A 12458-nucleotide genomic window follows, 5' to 3' on the forward strand; every position below is an offset into this window, starting at 1 on the left:
TTCTGCCTACTGTCTGATGCTCTCCAATCCACAAAATACACTGGATCACAGAGAAATCCTGTCTAAAATATTTGTTTCTCTAACTCCTCTTCTTAAGAGTTCTCAGAACTCCCCATAGTTTATACCAGTGGCCTTATTCACTGATAAATCATAATCCCTTGAATAGCTACTTAGCAATACAGTTGACCTTCCATATCTGCAGAGTTGCACCCACAGGTTCAACCAACTACAGCTCAAAAATATTCTTTAAAAAATTCCAGAAAGTTCCAAAGAGAAAAACCTGAATTTGCTGCATGCTGGAAATCACTTATATAGACTTTACACTATATGTACAACAATTTATATAACATTTACATCACATTGTTTCCCAGGTGGCACAGTGGTAAAGAATCTGCCTGCAAATGCAGGAGACACAAAAGATGCTGGTTCAATCCCTGGGTCAAGAAGATCCTCTGGAGTAGTAAACAGCAACTCTCGCCAATACTCTTGCTTACAAAATTCCATGGACAGAGGAACTTGGTGGGCTACAGTCCATGGGATCACAAAGATCAGACACAGCTGAGCATACATACACACAGTAACACAGTACATTGCATTAGGTATTATAAGTAATCTAGAGGTGATTTAAAGTATACTGAAGGATGTGCATAGGTTATATGCAAATACTATGCCATTTTATATAAGGGACTTGAGCATCGGATGCACAGAAGCTCTGGAACCATTCCTCTGTGGATAGTGAGGGACAACTTTACAGAGATTTTGTCCCACCCCTACTTAGCCCAGAGTCTTCTGAATCTGCAGCTACAGGTAAGACCTAAGGGTTTATAATTTTATTAAATGCTTAAGCAATCTTCTTGGGTAGGCACTGAAAAGTGCTTATCCTACAGCATACAAATTCAAAGCACTAGCTTGGTATTCAAGGCTTATTTTTAGCTCTTTCTTTCACCACTTCCACAACACTATCCAAATGACCTCCCAAAAGTACTACCTTATTTCAGTTCTCCAATCTAACCTGCCGTTTGACACCCCAGTGTCTTTGCTTACATTACCATTCCCTCTATCTGGAATGACCTTATCCTGCCCCCAACCATCTCTCTCCCTTGCCACATCTCAGGTGTGGCTCAAGAGGACATCACCTACTTTATGAACCCCTTCATGATCCTGCATCCCTCATATGGAATACGATCATGTCCCCAACTTATTACAGCTTTCATAACATCTGTAATGTTTTATACCACAAAGAATCCATTTATGTATGTTTTTCCCATTCTTCATATGGCCTTCATTGATGAATTTTCAGGATCCAGCCCAGATGCTGCCTGAGAATTTCCTAATTAACTCTCTTCCCTCTTTCTTTGCTGTTCCACTTATTTTTTGGCCAAAGACCAAAGTTTGAAAACCACCAATGTTGCCTTTCAAGTAGCATGTTAATTTGAAGGCCAAGATGGACCCTGAACAACTTTTGAGTTCTAATTAAGACACTGTTAACCTGTATCAGTGAAGAAGAAAATAGCAACCCACTCCAGTATTCTTGGTGGGAATATCCCATGGACAAAGGAGCCTAGCAGGCTATAATCTGAGCACATGGCCTATATCAGATGAATTAAAAGCTCTTTAAAATATACCAAGGATTTCATAGTATCAATTTGATCACAGTACACAGTTCACATCCTAGCCATAAACTTCCCCATATCTAATCTAAATCTCTCAGATTACTTTTTCCTTTGTCCCCAATAAAAATAGCAAATGTTACATACTCTTTAGTCAGTTCAGTTCAGTTCAGTTGCTCAGTCATGCCCAACTCTTTGTGACCCCATGGACTCCAGCACTCCAGGCTTCCCTGTCCATCAACAACTCCCAGAGATTACTCAAATTCATGTCCATTGAGCCAGTGATGCCATCCAACCATCTCAACCTCTGTCGTCCCTGTCTCCTCCCACCTTCAATCTTTCCCAGAATCAGGGTCTTTGCAAATGAGTCAGTTCTTTACATCAGGTGGCCAAAGTACTGGAGTTTCAGCTTCACCATTAGTCCTCCCAATGACTATTCAGGACCGACTTCCTTTAGGATGGACGAGTTGTATCTCCTTACTGTTCAAAGGACTCTCAAGAGTCTTCACAAACACCACATTTGAAAAGCATCAATTCTTTGGCGCTCAGCTTTCTTTATACTCCAACTCTCACAACCATACATGACTACTGGAAAAACCATAGCTTTGACTAGATGGACCTTTTTTGGCAAAGTAATGTCTCTGCTTTTTAATATACTATCTAGCTTGGTCACAACTTTTCTTCCAAGGAGCAAGTGTCTTTTAATTTCATGGCTGCAGTCACCATTTGCAGTGATTTTGGAGCCCCCAAAATTAAAGTCTCTCACTGTTTCCATTGTTTCCCCATCTATTTGCCATGAATTGATGGGACCAGATGCCATGATCTTAGTTTTCTGGATGTTGAGCTTTAAGCCAACTTTTTCACACTCCTCTTTCACTTTCATCAAGAGGCTCTTTAATTTTTCTTTGCTTTCTGCCATAAGGGTGGTGTCATCTGCATATCTGAGGTTGCTGATATTTCTCCTGGCAGTCTTGATTCCACCTTGTGCTTCATCCATTCCAGCATTTCTCATGATGTACTCTGCATATAAGTTAAATAAGCAAGGTGACAACATACAGCCTTGATGTACTCCTTTCCCAATTTGGAACCAGTCTGTTGTTCCATGTCCAGTTCCAACTGTTTCTTCTTGACCTGCATAGAGATTTCTCGGGAGACAGGTCGGGTGGTCTAGTATTCTCATCTCTTGAAGAATTTTCTAATTGTTGTAATCCACACAGTCAAAGGCTTTGGCATAGTCAATAAAGCAGAAGTAGTTGTTTTTCTGGAACTCTCTTGCTTTTCCGATGATCCCACAGATGTTGGCACTTTGATCACTGGTTCTGCTGCCTTTTCTAAATCTAGCTTGAACATCTGGACATTCATTGTTCACGTACTGTTGAAGCCTGGCTTGGAGAATTTTGAGCATTACGTTGCTAGTGTGTGAGATGAGTGCAATTGTGTGGTAGTTTGAGCATTCTTTGGCATTGCTTTCTTGGGATTGGGATGAAAACAGGCCTTTTCCAGTCCTGTGACCACTGCTGCATTTTCCAAAGTTGCTGGAATATTGAGTGCAGCAGTTTCACAGCATCTTCGTTTAGGATTTGAAATAGCTCAACTTGAATGACATCACCTCCATTAGCTTGGTTTGTAGTGATGCTTCTTAAGGCCACTTGCCTTCACATTCCAGGATGTCTGGCTCTAGGTCAGTAATCACACCATCTTGATTATCTGGGTCATGAAGATCTTTTTTGTATAGTTCTTCTGTGTATTCTTGCCACTTCTTCTTAATATCTTATGCCTCTGTTAGGTCCATACCATTTCTATCCTGTATTGTGCCCATCTTTGCATGAAATCTTCCCTTGGTATCTCTACATACTCTTACCTTGCCTTATTCTTTTGCTATATTACAGGTAAACACAAGCTAAATGAAATGTAATCTAGGGTAAAACCTGAGAAAGAAAATGTGTCAGTCTTAGTATCTTTTTGAACTAGGTTAAAGTGAAGTGGTAAAGAGCTGATGGAACTATCATTGTTAGATAAACATAGATAAAGAGTTAATCTTGATGAACAAGCTTTCTGTTCTGCAGAATGATCATGTGGTCTCTCACACATTACCTTATAAGTTCCACTTTTCAATTACAATGAAGAGACAAAGAGTCAGTCAGACAGACCCTGCTTTTCCTTATCTCTGACCACTATCTACTTTCCTCCACTGTTTCTACTCATGAATCTGCCTCAGTATAATAGAATAGGAGTTGGGAGCCTGAGATTTCATTATAAATTCTGACACTAACTTATTGCATGATTTTGGATCGGTTACCTTTTTCCTGATTCTCAGTTTTCTCATCTTAAATAAACCTGTATTTGCAGAGCATGTTAAGTACGCAAAGCACAGGCATTGTCTTATGATATCCGCATAGCCATTCAGTGAGGAAAATGAAAGAGTTAAGGGAAGTTTGGGGAGGTTAAGTAACTTGTCTGAAGTGGAACAGCTAGAAAGTAGCAGGATTGTAATTTGAACTCTGGTTTTGATTCTTAATCCAACACTCTCTCTCTTATATACCCAATTGTCTTTGGAGATCTATAAAACGTGGTGGTTGGACTAGAGATTTTTAACAATGATTACATGTATAGCATTTAATAAATGCAAAAATATCTTCACATTCATTGTCATTAATTTTGTCAATAAAAATGTATTCAGTATCTACCATAAACCAGCATCTACCATGCACAATCTGACTAGGTATATAGTGATGAACAAGTCAGACAAAGTCACTGACTGCCTTTTGAAGGCTTCCATTTTAGGAGAGGTACATGGACAAGTATATAAAGAATCACAAAATAATTTCAGGTATTGATAAGTGCAGCAGGGTATGTGGATACAGAGTGACTAAGAAGTATTTTATTTTATCTCCCAATACCCCTGATATGGAGAGATTTTCATTAACTTCATTCTCCAGATGAGCAAAAAGAGCAAAGAAACTAAATGTCTTAGCCAGTGAACAGGAGAGCTGGGCTTAGGCACAATAACTTCTGACTGTATGTTCCATGCTCATTCCTTTCTGCTGCCTCAATCCTGGCACTAGTTTTCTAATCCTCCATGATTCCATCTCTAAATGACTAACTCTTGAGTACTTGGTTTAATAATGCTCTATCTCTGAAGGAGGATGAAACTTGGGCTAGATGTTTTTTGATCATAAGATTGAGAACACCAGACACTTAGCCTTCAAAACAGTACCAGGGTATATGATGGTTCACTTTATCTCTATCAGTTCCTTGAGAGTAGAAGAAACTCTGCTTTGCTCACTCTTCTGTTCCCATGACTTGGCTCTTATATTGTTTATCAAATATTTACTGGATCTACGGATGGATGAATGAGAGCACAAACAAATGAAAAATACATTAACACAGCTTTTAGAAACCTAGGTTTGTATATCCCTGGCAAAGAAGCTAAACTACCCTCAACTTTCACCTGAAAGCAAGTTTCAGTTGTTTTCTCCCAGAAACAAACAGCCATGGCAAGGAGATACATAGGAAAGAGAGGAAAGAGAAGGGAACATCATGCTACAATAAACATCATCAGGTTAGTTGAAAATTAACTGCATCCTCTAAGAAGTCATTAGGACAGGGTGGTGATATGATTTTCTTCTTCTCTCAGCCCTGGGGAGATAAAGTTTGTTTTCTGTACTTCCTACATGATGAAGAAACAGTAGATCTGAAATGTGATGGTTCTTGCTTTCTGCACATTTTGAATGCTGAAAGGATAATATTCTAGCCAATGAGGACTAGAGTGGCCTGGGGACCTTTGATAGGGCTAAGTAATACCAGGCTGCCTGGGACTTTCATTAAATATTCTAGTCACAACTTGCCTAGACGATTGTGCTATACACACATAAAAACAGAGTGGTCTCTCAGCATCTGCAACTGACTTAGATGGAGAGTGGGAAAAGCACAGAAATCAAAACTATAATAAAAAATCTTCCAACAAACAAAAGCCCAGGACCAGATGGCTTCACAGGTGAATTATACCTAAAATTTAGAGAAGAGCTAACACCTGTCTTGCTCAAACTCTCCCAGAAAATTGCAGAGGAATGTAAACTCCTAAACTCACTCTATGAGGCTGCTGATGCTGCTGCTGCTGCTAAGTCGCCTCAGTCGTGTCCAACTCTGTGCAACCCCATAGATGGCAGCCCACCAGGCTCCTCTGTCCCTGGGATTCTCCAGGCAAGAATACTGGAATGGGTTGCCCTTTCCTTCTATGAGGCTACCATCACCCTAATACCAAAACCAAAGATAGTACAAAAAAGAAAACTACAGGCCAATATCACTGAAGAACATACATGCAAAAATCCTTAACAAAATTCTAGCAAACAGAATCCAACAATATATTATAAAGATCATACCTCATGACCAAGTAGGCTTCATCCCAGGGATGCACTGATTCTTCAGTATTCACAAATCAATCAATGTGATACACCACATTAACAAATGGAAGGCTAAAAACCATATGATTATCACAATAGATGCAGAGAAAGCCTTCGACAAAATCCAATGTCCATTTATGATAAAAACTCTCCAGAAAGCAGGCATAGAAGGAACATACCTGAACATAATAAAAGCCTTATATGACAAACACACAGCAAACATTATCTGCAGCGGTGAAAAATTGAAAGCATTTCCCTTAAAGTCAGGAACAAGACAAGGGTGCCCACTCTCACCACTACTATTAGACATTGTTTTGGAAGTTTAAGCCACAGCTATCAGAGAAGAAAAATAAATAAATAAAAGGAATCCAGATTGGAAAAGAAGAAGTAAAATTCTCACTGTTTGCAGATGACATGATCCTCTACATAAAAAACCCTAAAGACACCACCATCAGAAAATTACTAGGGCTAATCGATGAATATAGTAAAGTTTCACGATATAAAATTACTACACAGAAACCCCTTGCATTCTTATACACTAACAATGAGAAAACAGAAAGAGAAATTAAGGAAACAATCCCATTCACCATTGCAACAAATAGAATAAAATACTTAGGAATAAATCTACCTAAAGAAACAAAAGACCTATATATAGAAAACTATAAAATATTGGTGAAAGAAATAAAAGAGGACACAAATAGATGGAGAAATATACCGTGTTCATGGATTGGAAGAATCAATAGACTGAAAATGAATATACTACCCAGAGCAATCTATAGATTCAATGCAATCCCTATCAAGCTACCAACAGTATTTTTCACAGAAATAGAACAAATAATTTCACAATTTGTATAGAAATACAAAATACCTTGAATGGCCAAAACCATCTTGAAAAAGAGGAATGGAACTGGAGGAATCAACCTGCCTGGCTTCAGTCTCTGCTACAAAGCTACAGTCATCAAGACAGTATGGTACTGGCACAAAGACAAAAATATAGAACAATGGAACAAAATAGAAAGCCCAGAAACAAATCCATGCACCTCTGGACACCTTATCTTTGACAAAGGAGGCAAGAATATACAATGGAGAAAAGACAACCTCTTTAACAAGTGGTGCTGGGAAAACTGGCCAACCACTTGTAAAAGAATGAAACTAAAACACTTTCTAACACCATACACAAAAATAAACTCAAAATGTATTAATTATCTAAATGTAAGACCAGAAACTATAAAACTCTTAGAGGAAAACATATGCAAAACACCCAGACATAAATCACAGCAAGACCCTCTATGACCCACCTCCCAGAGAAATGGAAATAAAAGCAAAAATAAACAAATAGGACCTAATTAAACTTAAAAGTTTTTGCACAATGAAGGAAACTACAAGCAAGGTGAAAAGACAACCTTCAGAGTGGGAGAAAATAATAAGCAAACAAAGCATCTGACAAAGAATTACTCTCAAAAATATATAAGCAACTCCTGCAGCTCAATTCCAGAAAAATAAATGACCCAATCAAAAAATGGGCCAAGGAACTAAACAGACATTTCTCCATAAAAGACATACAGATGGCTTACAAACACATGAAAAAATGCTCAATATCCCTCATTATCAGAGAAATGCAAATCAAAACCACAATGGGGTACCATTTCACGCTGGTAAGAATGGCTGTTATCAAAATGTCTGCAAACAATAAATGCTGGAGAGGGTGTGGAGAAAAGGGAACCCTCTTACACTGTTGGTGGGAATGCAAACTAGTACAGCCACTATGGAGAATAGTGTGGAGATTCCTTAAAATACTGGACATAGAACTGTCATATGACCCAGAAATCCCATTCTTGGTCCTACACACTGAGGAAACCAGAATAGAAAGAGACACGTGTACCCCAATGCTCATCACAGCACTGTTTACAATAGGTAGGACACGGAAGCAACCTAGATGTCCATCAGCAGATGAATGGATAAGAAAATTGTGATATATATACACAATGGAATATTACTTAGCTATTAAAAAGAACACATTTGAATCAGTTCTAACGAGGTGGATGAAACTGGAGCCTATTATACAGAGTGAAGTAAGCCAGAAAGAAAAACACTAATACTGTATCTTAACACATATATATGGAATTTAGAAAGTTGTTAACAATGACCCTATATGTGAGACAGCAAAAGAGACACAGATATAAAGAACAGACTTTTGGACTCTGTGGGGAAAGGCGAGGGTGGGATGATTTGAGAGAATAGCATTGAAACATGTATATTACCATATATGAAATAGATCATCAGTCCAAGTTTGATGCATGAAACAGGGCACTCAAAGCCAGTGCACTGGGACAACCCAGAGGGATGGGATGGGGAGGGAGGTGGGATGAGGTTTTGGGATGGCAGACATATGTACCTATGGCTGATTCAGGTCAATGTATGGCAAAAACCACCATAATATTGTAAAGTAATTAGATTAGCCTCCAATTAAAATAAATAATTTTAAAAAACAGCTCAAAAAAAATACTCATGGAAAAAAAGAAGCCAATATCTTGCTTAGCATTCACCATATTCTAGCACTGTGATACCTATAGTCATACATATTGAGTAAGGACAGTTTCCCATGTATGAAATGGGATATCAATGTCTACCCACCTGATTGTTGTGTGGATAAAGTAAACTAATCCATGTTAGGTGTTCTGCACAATGGCAGGCATGTAATATGCATTAACAAAATAAGCCTCCACTGTCATCATTGTCACCATCATCTATGTGCAGCAGATGTTTTCAGTGCTTTCATATCAATCATCATAAGCATCCTTTCTACGACACTGTATGGTAGAGATGATAGAAGAGGAAACCAAAGCACACTGAGACATAGTAACTTGCCTAAGGTCCTACAACTTGGAAGAAACACAGCAAGAAGTAGCAGCTAAATTTATTTGACTATTCCTTCATTGTATCACACAAGTCCAAAATAAAGCTTGGCATCAAGTAGTCACTGATGTTCAGATATTTTGAAAGACTTACACTAATTCCATCTGCATGCCATTGTTCAAAGTAAATGTAATTATATCTTGAAACTCAATTTTTATTCCTTGATAAGCTAGGGGTAGTTGTTAGAATTGAAAAAATATGAAAGATATTGCTTGGGGTTTAGAAGGGTAAAAAAGCATACTTTTATAAAATGTAATAAAAATTGACAGTTTTAATATAAGTTATGCTGAATTTCATTTATGCTAATGGAGAAAGCACATTTCCTGAAATTAGCCCCTCTACCATAGAACTGATATCTTATAGATTTACATATAGATAACAAAACTTCCACATTCTTTTAAATTTTATTTTTTATTGAAGTTTAGTTGAATTACAATGTTATGTTAATTACTACTATATAGCAGAATGACTCAGTTATACATATATATATATATATATATATATTCTTTTTCATTTCGTTTTCCATTACAGTTTATCACAATATATCAAATATAGTTACCCATGCTATTCCCACAGGACCTTATTGTTTATCCATTGTATATATACCAAAATTGCCATATTTTATACTTGCTATAACTCACTGTCTTTATCAAAGTCTTCATATCCATTCAAAAGGTTGCAACTGAATCCTATGAGTCAAGGAAACAGAAAGGATCAGGCTGCAGACCTTGTCTTTTGAGGCTATCATTGGCAAATAGTAAAATGTCACTTGAAAAAATTCATAAGTGAGAACAACACAGAATGATGCAATAAAAACATGGTATGGGGAGAGGTAGGAACACAGTCATTTTAACAGTTTCACTGAAATATACATGCCATGAATTTCACACATTTAAAGTATAGAGTTCAATGGTTTTTAACACATTTACAGAGTTGTGCAAATATCACCACCATCTAATTCCAGAATGCTTTCATCACCCCAAAACAAAACCTATACCCATTAGCAATCATTCCCCATCATCCCCTCATCAAAGACCCTTTAAATCTTTATGGCTTGATGGATTGGCACATTCCAGATATTTCAGATAAATGAAACCATATAATCTGTAGCTATTCATAACTTGTTTCCTTAAGTTAATGTTGTCAAGGTTCATCAAGTTTTAACAAATATCAATACTTCATTGTTTTATATGGATGAGTAATATTATATTAAATGGATATATCACATTTTATCTATATTCATTAGTTGATCATTTGAGTCATCTCTACTTTTTAACTAAAAGTAATAAACCTGCTAAGAACATGTACAAGTTTTTGAGTGGAAATATGCTTTCAGTTCTCTTGATATATACCAAAGAATGAAATTCCTATGTACTTGTAGGTGTATATCCAAGAGTGAATTGTCATGTTTATTAATTTTTTGAGAAATTTCCAGAATGTATTCCAAAAAAGCTGCAATACTTTACAGATGCGAAGGGAAAGGAGAAAGGGAAAGATGTACCCAACTGAATGCAGTGTGTGCTGTGCTTAGTCGCTCAGTTGTGTCCAACTCTGCAGCTCCAGTTCCAGAGAATAGCAAGAAGAGAAAAGAAAATCTTCTTAAGTGAAAAGTGCAAAGAAACAGAGGGAAACAATAGAACTGGAAAGACTAGAGATCGCTTCAAGAAAACTGGAGATACCAAGGGATCATTTCTTTCAAAGATGGGCACAATAAAGGACAAAAATGGCAAAAACCTAACAGAAACAGAAGAGATTAAGAAGAGGTGGCAAGAATACACAGATCTGTACAAAAAAACTCTTAATGGCCAAGATAACCACAATGGTGTAGTCAATCACCTAGAGCCAGACATCCTGGAGTGTGTAGTAAAGTGGGCCTTAGGAAGCATTACTACGAACAAAGCTAGTGGAGGTGATGGGAATTCCAGCTGAGCTATTTCAAATTTTAAAGGATGATGCTATTAAAGTGTTGTACTCAATATGTCAGCAAAATTGGAAAATTCAGCAATGGCCACAGGACTGGAAATGGTCAGTTTCATTCCAATACCAAAGAAAGGCAATGTCAAAGAACGTCCAAATTACCATACAACTGGACTCATTTCACATGCCAGCAAGATTATGCTCAAAATCCTTCAAGCCAGCTTTCATCAGTGTGTGAATCAAGAATTTCCAGATGTACAAGCTGAATTTAGAAAAGACACAGGGACCAGACAGAAGTCAAACTGCCAACAATTGCTGGATCATAGGAAAAATAAGAGAATTCCAGAAAAACACCAAATTCTGCTTCACTGACTACACTAAAGCCTTAGACTATGTGGATCACAGCAAACTGTGGAATATTCTTAAAGAGATGAGAATACCAGACCACCTTAACTGCCTCCTGGGAAAGCTGTATGCAGGACAAGAAGCAACAGTTATAACTGGACATGAAACTACAGACTGGTTCAAACTGGGAATGGAGTACATCAAGGCTGTATATTGTCACCCAGCTTATTTAACTTCTATGCAGAAAACATCATGTGAAATGTCAGGCTGGATGAAGCTCAAGCTGGAATCAAGATTGCCGGGAAAAACAGCAACTATGTAAGATATGCAGATGATACCACTTTAGTGGCAGAAAGTGAAGAGGAACTAAAGAGCCTTTTGAGGAAGGTGAAAGAGGAGAGGGAAAAGGCTGGCTTAAAACTCAACATGCAAAAAACAAAGATCATGGCATGCCGTCCCATCACTTCATGGCAAATAGATGGGGGAAAAGTGGAAATAGTGTAAGATGTCATTATCTTAGTCTCCAAAATCACTAAGGATTGGGACTGTAGCCATGAAATTAAAAGATGCTTGCTCCTTGGGAAAAAAAGCTATGATAAAATTAGACAGTGTACTAAAAAGCAGAGACATCACTTTGCTGACAAAGATCTATATAGTCAAAGCTATGGTTTTACCAGTAGTCATGTGAGAGCTGGGCCTTATAGAAAGCTGAGTGCCAAAGAAGTGATGGTTTTGAACTGTGGTGCTGGAGAAAACTCTTGACAGTCCTTTGGACAACAATGAGATCAAACCAGTCAATCCTAGAGGAAATCAACACTGACTATTTGTTGGAAGGAATGATGTTGAAGCTGAAGCTCTAATACTTTGGCAACCTGATGCGACGAGCTGACTCATTGGAAAAAGCCCCTGACACTGGGAAAGATTGAAGGCAAGAGGAGAAGGAGGTGACAGAGGATGAGATGGTTGGATGGCATTATTGACTCAATGGACATGAGTTTGAGCAGACTGAGGGAAATAGTGAAGGACAGGGAAGCCTAGCATGCTGCAGTTCATTAGGTCATAGAGTCAGACATGACTTTGTGACTGAACAACAACTTCTTATTTTCCATATGATTATAATTATAATTATGACTATTACTGCCATCCTAGTGGATGTCAAGTGATATTTCATTATGATCTTGATTTTCATTTCCTAATGTCTAGTAATGTAGAGCATTTTTCATTAGTATATCTTCTCTGAAGAAATGTTTATTCAAATTCTTTAGTT

The 12458-nt window shown here is 37.7% G+C and overlaps 1 protein-coding gene and 1 long non-coding RNA gene across 3 annotated transcripts in view; one reads left to right on the forward strand and one right to left on the reverse strand.

The window, feature by feature from the left end:
* The window catches only part of AR (androgen receptor), a 185790-nt gene that overhangs the window by 98254 nt on the left and 75078 nt on the right, over positions 1–12458 (reverse strand). The gene's annotated exons all lie outside the window — the stretch shown is intronic.
* The window catches only part of LOC122434808, a 299066-nt gene continuing 296674 nt past the window's right edge, over positions 10067–12458 (forward strand). The window contains exon 1 of the long non-coding RNA XR_006267461.1: positions 10067–10112. This is a non-coding gene — a long non-coding RNA (uncharacterized LOC122434808). The remainder of the gene's footprint in view (positions 10113–12458) is intronic.

Source organism: Cervus canadensis, chromosome X (genome assembly GCF_019320065.1).
Source record: "Cervus canadensis isolate Bull #8, Minnesota chromosome X, ASM1932006v1, whole genome shotgun sequence".
NCBI lineage: Eukaryota > Metazoa > Chordata > Mammalia > Artiodactyla > Cervidae > Cervus > Cervus canadensis.